The sequence below is a fragment of the Petaurus breviceps genome, unplaced genomic scaffold (genome assembly GCF_028583685.1).
Source record: "Petaurus breviceps papuanus isolate PSGF00001 unplaced genomic scaffold, PetGlider_PUasm1.0 76, whole genome shotgun sequence".
Lineage (NCBI taxonomy): Eukaryota > Metazoa > Chordata > Mammalia > Diprotodontia > Petauridae > Petaurus > Petaurus breviceps.
The window spans coordinates 61,408,030-61,414,964 of NW_027186473.1; the positions used below are offsets into that span (position 1 = coordinate 61,408,030).

At 40.2% G+C, this 6,935-nt stretch overlaps 1 pseudogene; it reads right to left on the reverse strand.

The window, feature by feature from the left end:
• Positions 1-6,070: 6,070 nt before the first annotated feature.
• LOC138174676 (probable ATP-dependent RNA helicase DDX28) overlaps positions 6,071-6,935 on the reverse strand; it is a 4,699-nt pseudogene continuing 3,834 nt past the window's right edge.

Genomic DNA, 6,935 nt, shown 5'->3' on the forward strand with positions numbered 1-6,935 from the left:
AAAAAAGTAAAAAAAAAAAGTTCCATAGCTACAACACATCACAAGCAACACAGCCACAAGCTACACTTAAAAAACAACCTCAAAACAAATTAGAAGCACATATCTTAAGAATTTCTTATCATGTCTATGTTTTTCTATTTTTTAAAAAGTCTGATGGGATACCAATACATTTTAAAATGAATTTTCACTGTAATTTCCCCTAAAAAACTTCCATATAAGAACTGAGGTCCCTTTTGGCTCCAAATGTATGATGCTATTAAATGAACAGGTTGATTCACAGTCTGCTATCTTTACATAAGTAGTCAAATACTTATCATTTGCATAAGCATAACTGCTCAAAGTTATGTGGAATTTAATAGCACATTATATATTAATTTAATGGTTATAATTGTCATCGCATCATTAGCCAAACTTGCCAAATCTTTTTCCTGGTTAATTATATGACATCTCATTTGCTTTGGTAGCCATTAATCCCTTATCTATAATTTCACAAATTGAACTAGTTTCAAAGAGACTCTCATATTATCAATTCTGTACTGTGATGATACTTAACTAACATTATCTTCAAAATCAAATCACATATAAAATGTCCCAGTATTTGCTTGTACTACCATGAATTGAATCATATGTATAATATAATATAAATCATATGATTTATCTACTTATCCCTTTTTATGCCAGTTTGTGCACTTGTGCTTTCCTCAATGTATGATTCTTTCCACTTGGACGCATGGCCATCCATTGGTCACTTATAGTCTTAGAGTAGTGTCTGTGCCTCAGAGAGGTTAAAAGACTTACTTATGGTCATACAGCTAATAAGTGTCAGAGTCAGTAATGAACTCAGTTCTTCTTGACCCTAAGTCCATCATTCTATCCACTACCACAGACTTCCTTTCACTTTACTTATACTTGTCTCTAAATATGTCATATTCTACAGTCCTTTGGCATAATGTTCATTTAGGAAAAAATATTAATGGTTCATTTTTCCTGGGTCAACAATTGATATTATTAAGTAGTCATCTGAAGTTGGGGGGCTTGATTTTACATTACTTCCATATATTCTTGTCAGGGTAATTTAGTGCTTTTCTTTTTTGAGGATGAGAATCAGAAGCTGAGGTAAAGGCAATGTGATAATTTCCCCACTGTATTAAGGCACTGTTAATAACAAGACAGTTCAGGACTATAATCCTGGGCACACACATAGAGTTACTTTGAATTTTTGATAGAAAAATTACTGATATTTAAATGGGGCTTTAAAGGTTTACAAATTTATTTAAGTACATTTGTGATCTGAACCTTACAACAAACCTATGAGGTAAATAATCCAGCTATCATCATTTCCATTTTTCAAGTATACAGATAGAAACTAAATTAAATTAAATTAAATTACTTGCTAGCAGGTGCATAGCTAGTTAAACATCAGAGCAGAATTTGAACCTGAGGCTCTCTTTAATCCAATTCAAGCACACCTTTCATTAAACCATGTTACCAGTTTCATATAGTATTCTAACAGCAGCCTATCCAAGCCTCTGAGATGCAATTTCTTGGGGTCTGGGGTAGACTCAGTCTCCTCCCCCCACCCCTTCATCTTAACTAGAAGATAATCTTGTGAATTGAAAAGTTTGGAAGATATTAGATTTCCCATGGACATTCAATTCAACAAACATTTTTTAAGTACTGTGTCATGTGGGAACACAAAAAGAGGCAACAAACAGTCTTTGCCCTCAAAGAGCTTCAGTCTAGTGAAGAGGGAATAGCTAATGGCAGTGTCTGCTTTGGGAACCAAGCAAAAACTAGACTTACTAAGGAAAGACTGCTTAGGAATTCTCCAAAGAACGCTCTCCCTCCTTCCCTCCCTCCCAAGAAAGGTACACAGACACTAAGGGGAACTTCATGACAACTACACAAAGAAAAGGACTTTCAACAGATGAGGGTGCCCCCCTCCACTCCTCACCCCCCTGCTTCTCTTCCTGTCCCAAGATTTTCTAGCCATCTTCAAACCATGCCTCCTTTTCTATGGCCATCATTCCTACCTCTTACCCATCAGAAATTTAGACTCTACCCCTGGTACCAACATGTGCTCTGATATGAATTTTTGTCTCCCTGATCATCCCCAAACTGCCTCAGGTTAGAAATTGCTTTTCTCCCCTTTCCAAGGACTTCTTTTTTCTTGTGTTTCTGCATTAGAATGTAAGCTCTATGAGAGCAGGGCTGTCTTGTTTCTATTTTTATCCTCAATACTTAGCATAGTGCCTGGCATATAGTAGGTACTTGATATGAACATGGGCAGCATAAGACCTGGGGTTTGCTTTCCTGTAGTTAGATAAGAAATTAGATAGATCATATATGACTTAGTGAAGGAGAATGGCCTAAAAGACAGATGATCTGAGTTCTAGGTCTTGAAATATCAGTAACTAACTAATGGGACCTTGAACAAGTTTTGGAAGCCTCTGTTTCTTCATTTATAAATTGAAGGGACTGGACTAGATCACTTTTAAGGTTTCCCATCTAACCAATCAGGGTAGCTAGGAAAGGAAAGAGCCTAGGGCCTGGAGTCAGGAGGTCTCACTTTTCTGAATTCAAATCTGACCTCAGGCACTTACTATTATATATATATGTGTGTGTGTGTGTGTGTGTGTGTGTGTGTGTGACCCTAGGCAAGTCACAATTTTGCCTCAATTTCTTCATATGTAAAAGGAGGTGGAGAAGAAAACAGCAAACCACTCCAGTATCTTTGCCAATAAAACCCAAATGGCATTACAAAGAGTAGGACATGACTGAACATCTAAACATCAACAACAGGCCCGCCTAGTTCTAACAGTTTCTGATTTAGGAGAGAGGAACAACCAAGAGGGAGGAGTCTTCTGTCCCTCAGGAGATTTGCTCCTGTACTTAGAGAGGGTTTTGTATACCACCTCATAAATTCTCCCATGGAGACAAAAACAATAGGTAAAAATTGGCATATTACCACAGTCAAATAGTTACTTTGTTTGTAAGGGGCCAAACAGGTATCTCTGATCATATCTCCCCTCTTCATGAAAATAAACAGATTGGTGTCAGCATTTGTTCCCAAAATATCTTATCCAAATCAAGCTCTTCATTAAGAACACTCTATCTACATCTATCCACATTGTTCTATGACATCCAGAAATAAAATATTGACCTCATATAGATCTGACCTAAATCAGCATTTTCTACCATCACAAATGTAGCTCACAAAAATCAGTGAGCTTATTGACAATGACCAGAAACAAAAATACCTGTTGGTGTTTTATTCATAGGATATGAAGCTACAGGACATCCTAGCAAATTTTTGGCATGTTTGAGGGCTCATTTTAAATGAATTCCTGAGTTATGATAGAGGAAAGATAAAATTTAACATCTAGGATTCTAGGTCTTTAACAAATTAAATTATCATTTTAACAAAATACTAGAGAAAAAATTTCTAATTTCTACTTTCAAAAAAGACTCTCCTCTAAGCCTATGTAGCCATGGTCAACTGAATTATAGAAGAGTTGTCAATCTCCTTGTTGGAGGGAGTTTCCATACTAAGAACAGATCTAAGTATATGTGAACACACACATACAAACACACACACGTGTGTATATGTTTGTGTATGAGTATATATATACACACATGTGTGAGTATGAGTTTCTGTGTGTTTGTTTGTGTGTGTAAATTGCCCTTCATTCTCAAAGAGGATCAATGACATCATGGGGTGATATCTTGAATCAAGCATCAATTAGATTTAAGTGAGGCAGAGTCATGCTGTCATCAGCCTCACTCTCTTTCGGAGTCATCAAAATCCAGTGGCAAGATAAACGTCAAGATAACTGGTGAAGGCCCTGGATGCAGTGGATTACCTTGACATCTTTGATGTCTGACCAAGCTCTAAGTGCTCCCACAGCACCTTCTTCAGTCACCTCCATGGCCATTGAAATAAATTGTTTTCATCTGCCCATTCTGCCAGGGGAAAACTTCACATGTAGACATTGCCCTAATTCATTGATGGGTTTGAGGCCTGTGAGTTATCCTCAACCTAGTTTTAGCCCATCTGCCAAGAAGGTTTTACTGTGATGTGGCCACTACACATGCTACAACTTCTTGGAGCCACAGATGAGAGTTGAGTGCTTAGTGGATATCAAAAATGGATGAGCAGCCCTAAAAAGGGCTCAGCAAGACCTCACATGAGAGGAGCTAGTCCTCCGTGAGTACCCTATACATGCCATAAATTAAATAACTATGGATATAAATAGGTATGTGTGCACACACACATACATACACACATGTATTTCTTTTCTATTTCAATGAAAATCTTCCAATCATCACTGGCTTGCTTCTCTGTTTAGTATTTTGGTAAAAAATGAGGGGAAAATACAGTCATTCAACTGAATGGAATTATTTAATTGGCTATCACTATACAGTCAGCCTGATCCTACAAAGGTGAGTAAACGATTAGTCAACTTAGCATTATCATTGTGCAATTGTACAATAAATACTGGCCCCAAGAGAACCCCCACACTGCAAAAGGTCATGTATATGAAAATGAATATTACCGTTATCAGGTTAGCTTTATCTCTAAACTCTTTGCCTTATTCTAATTAAATTATCAGATTCTTGGGACTTATGAGTTCCCCCAAACCACTGCTGCCTTGAAATGTGAGAATTACTCAATGGAAAGAAAATATCAATGAGATTTAAAATCAGCTTTGGTCCTTAGTATCAAAGAAGACTAATCTAAAACCAAGACAAAGTCCTTCTTTGTGAAAACGTCACTATGGGAATATGGAATTTATCCATAGAAGATGAGGCTACAGGACATACTAGCAAGTTTTTGGCATGTTTAGGGACTCATTTTAAATGTATTCCTGAGTTGTGATAGTACAAGGAACAGTTTTCAATATTAATGCTGTTCATAGCACAGAAAACCATTGGCAACAAGGTCAGTAGAACATTTGACATCAGTACTCACAATTTCTGCAGATCAGAAATCTCTGAGTGGATTGTAGAGAGTTATAACAGCGCTTAGTTTATAGACTCAAGGATGATGATTGAATTTTTTTTCAATAAAGGTACCCCTAAGAATGTAGACTGGGATAAATCCCTGAAGAGGAAGCCCAGGAATAGTCATAATAGTCCATTCAACTGATATCAGTTAGTTACCTTTAGTCATCTGAAGAAAAATTTCCAGCTTATTTCATATTCAAAAGGTCCATGACAAGATGTCTTAGAATACTTAAGGCCTTTCAGCAATACTCATAAACAGCTATGGCATAGAATTGCAGTTGACAAAGGTATGGTATCAGTACACAAACCTTCCATACTATTTTATCACAAAACACAAAGCCATAGTTGCTACAGTGACAAAGAATGCTTCATGATTGAAAGAATCACCCCCTTGAGATTTGTGGAAGGTAGGAGATTAGTGACTAGTATAGCTAATTCATAGAGAAGCTTCCATATAAAGCAATGGCACCAAAGCACCATTAGAAGCAGGGCAGCTAGTTGGTACAGTGGATAGAATGCCAGGCCTGGAGGCAGGAAGACCAGAGCACAAATCTGGCCTCAGACATTTACTAGCTGTGTGACCTTGGGCAAGTCACTTACCCCAGTTTGCCTCAGTTCTCATCTCTAAAATGAACTGGAGGAGGAAATAGCAAACCATTGCCAAGAAAACCCCAAATTGGGTCACAAAGAGTCAGACATGACTGAAAAATGACTAAATAACATCTTTAAAAGGAACCAAACTACACCCCTAGAAAACATTCTACAGCTTAGTGGAAATAATGCTGGGTTTGGAGACAGAAGATTTGAGTCCATAATACTTTTTTTTTGCAAAACAGTCAAATTGGGTTTTATTACACAAAAGTTCACACTATTATGCAGAGCTACACAAAATCCAAAACCAAGGTTTGGCAGCCCTCCTATAGCTACAGACTGGTACTTCACAAGCCCAAAGACTTTTCCTATGCCAATTTAATCCTCCTCTCACTCTGGAGCAGGCTCTTCACATTCTTTGACAACCCTAAGTGTCCTTTGTTCAGTTATATAAACACCCACATTTTCAGTGTCACTGGCTAGCTAACCAGTCAATTCTATGGGGGGCGGGGGGGGGGGGGGGGAAAGGCTCTTTGACACAAGTCTTTATCCCTGGGAGGCTTCTCTGCCTCCAAGCAGCCAGTCCAGTCTTCTGGACCAGCTCCACATCCCTACGATGAGTCACAGATCCCGGCAGCTGGCTCCACACTCGGGCTACCCCGTTCTGTGAATATAGTCCTGCAAAGTGGGCGAAAGTCGTAATTGATAACCAGATCCACCCGAGTACTGTCCAGGCGCTGGGAAGTGATGTCCACGCACAGGAGGGCATCCTTGGTGCCACTCTGGAAGGCCTGGAAGATGCCCCGCCCTCATGCTGGAAGGCATCTGGCCCTGAAGCCTCAGGTGCTGGACCTTGTGGTCCTCCAGGATGTAGCCCAGCCAGTTCACCTCGTTGGAGCTGTTGCAGAAGACCAGCACCGCACCAGAAGAGCCAGGCTTGCCTTCCCCATGGGGCTTAGGGGTCTGTATCAGCTCGGTGATCTTCTCGCTGCCCTTGATCCTCAGGAACCTCTGCCTGACATGAGGCATGAGGCAGTACAGCCTGGGGTTGCTGATAGTGGTGAGGCCGCCCGGTCCGTGACTTTGCTCAGCAACTCTCCCATTCCCTTGGGAAACGTGGCGCCCATCAGCACTGGAGTTGAAGGGGTCCTCCAGCTCAGACCGGTGTTCGGCCACGGGGCTCCTGGCCAGGATATATTCCACCAGCTCCAGGAAGTTCTCGTCCAGCAGGGTGTCCGCTTCGTCCAGCACCAGGAAGCAGAGCTGCTCCAGACTCTGCAGGCGCCGTTTCAGCGCCTTCCACTGGGCCCCCGGCGAGGCCACCAGCACATTGGCCT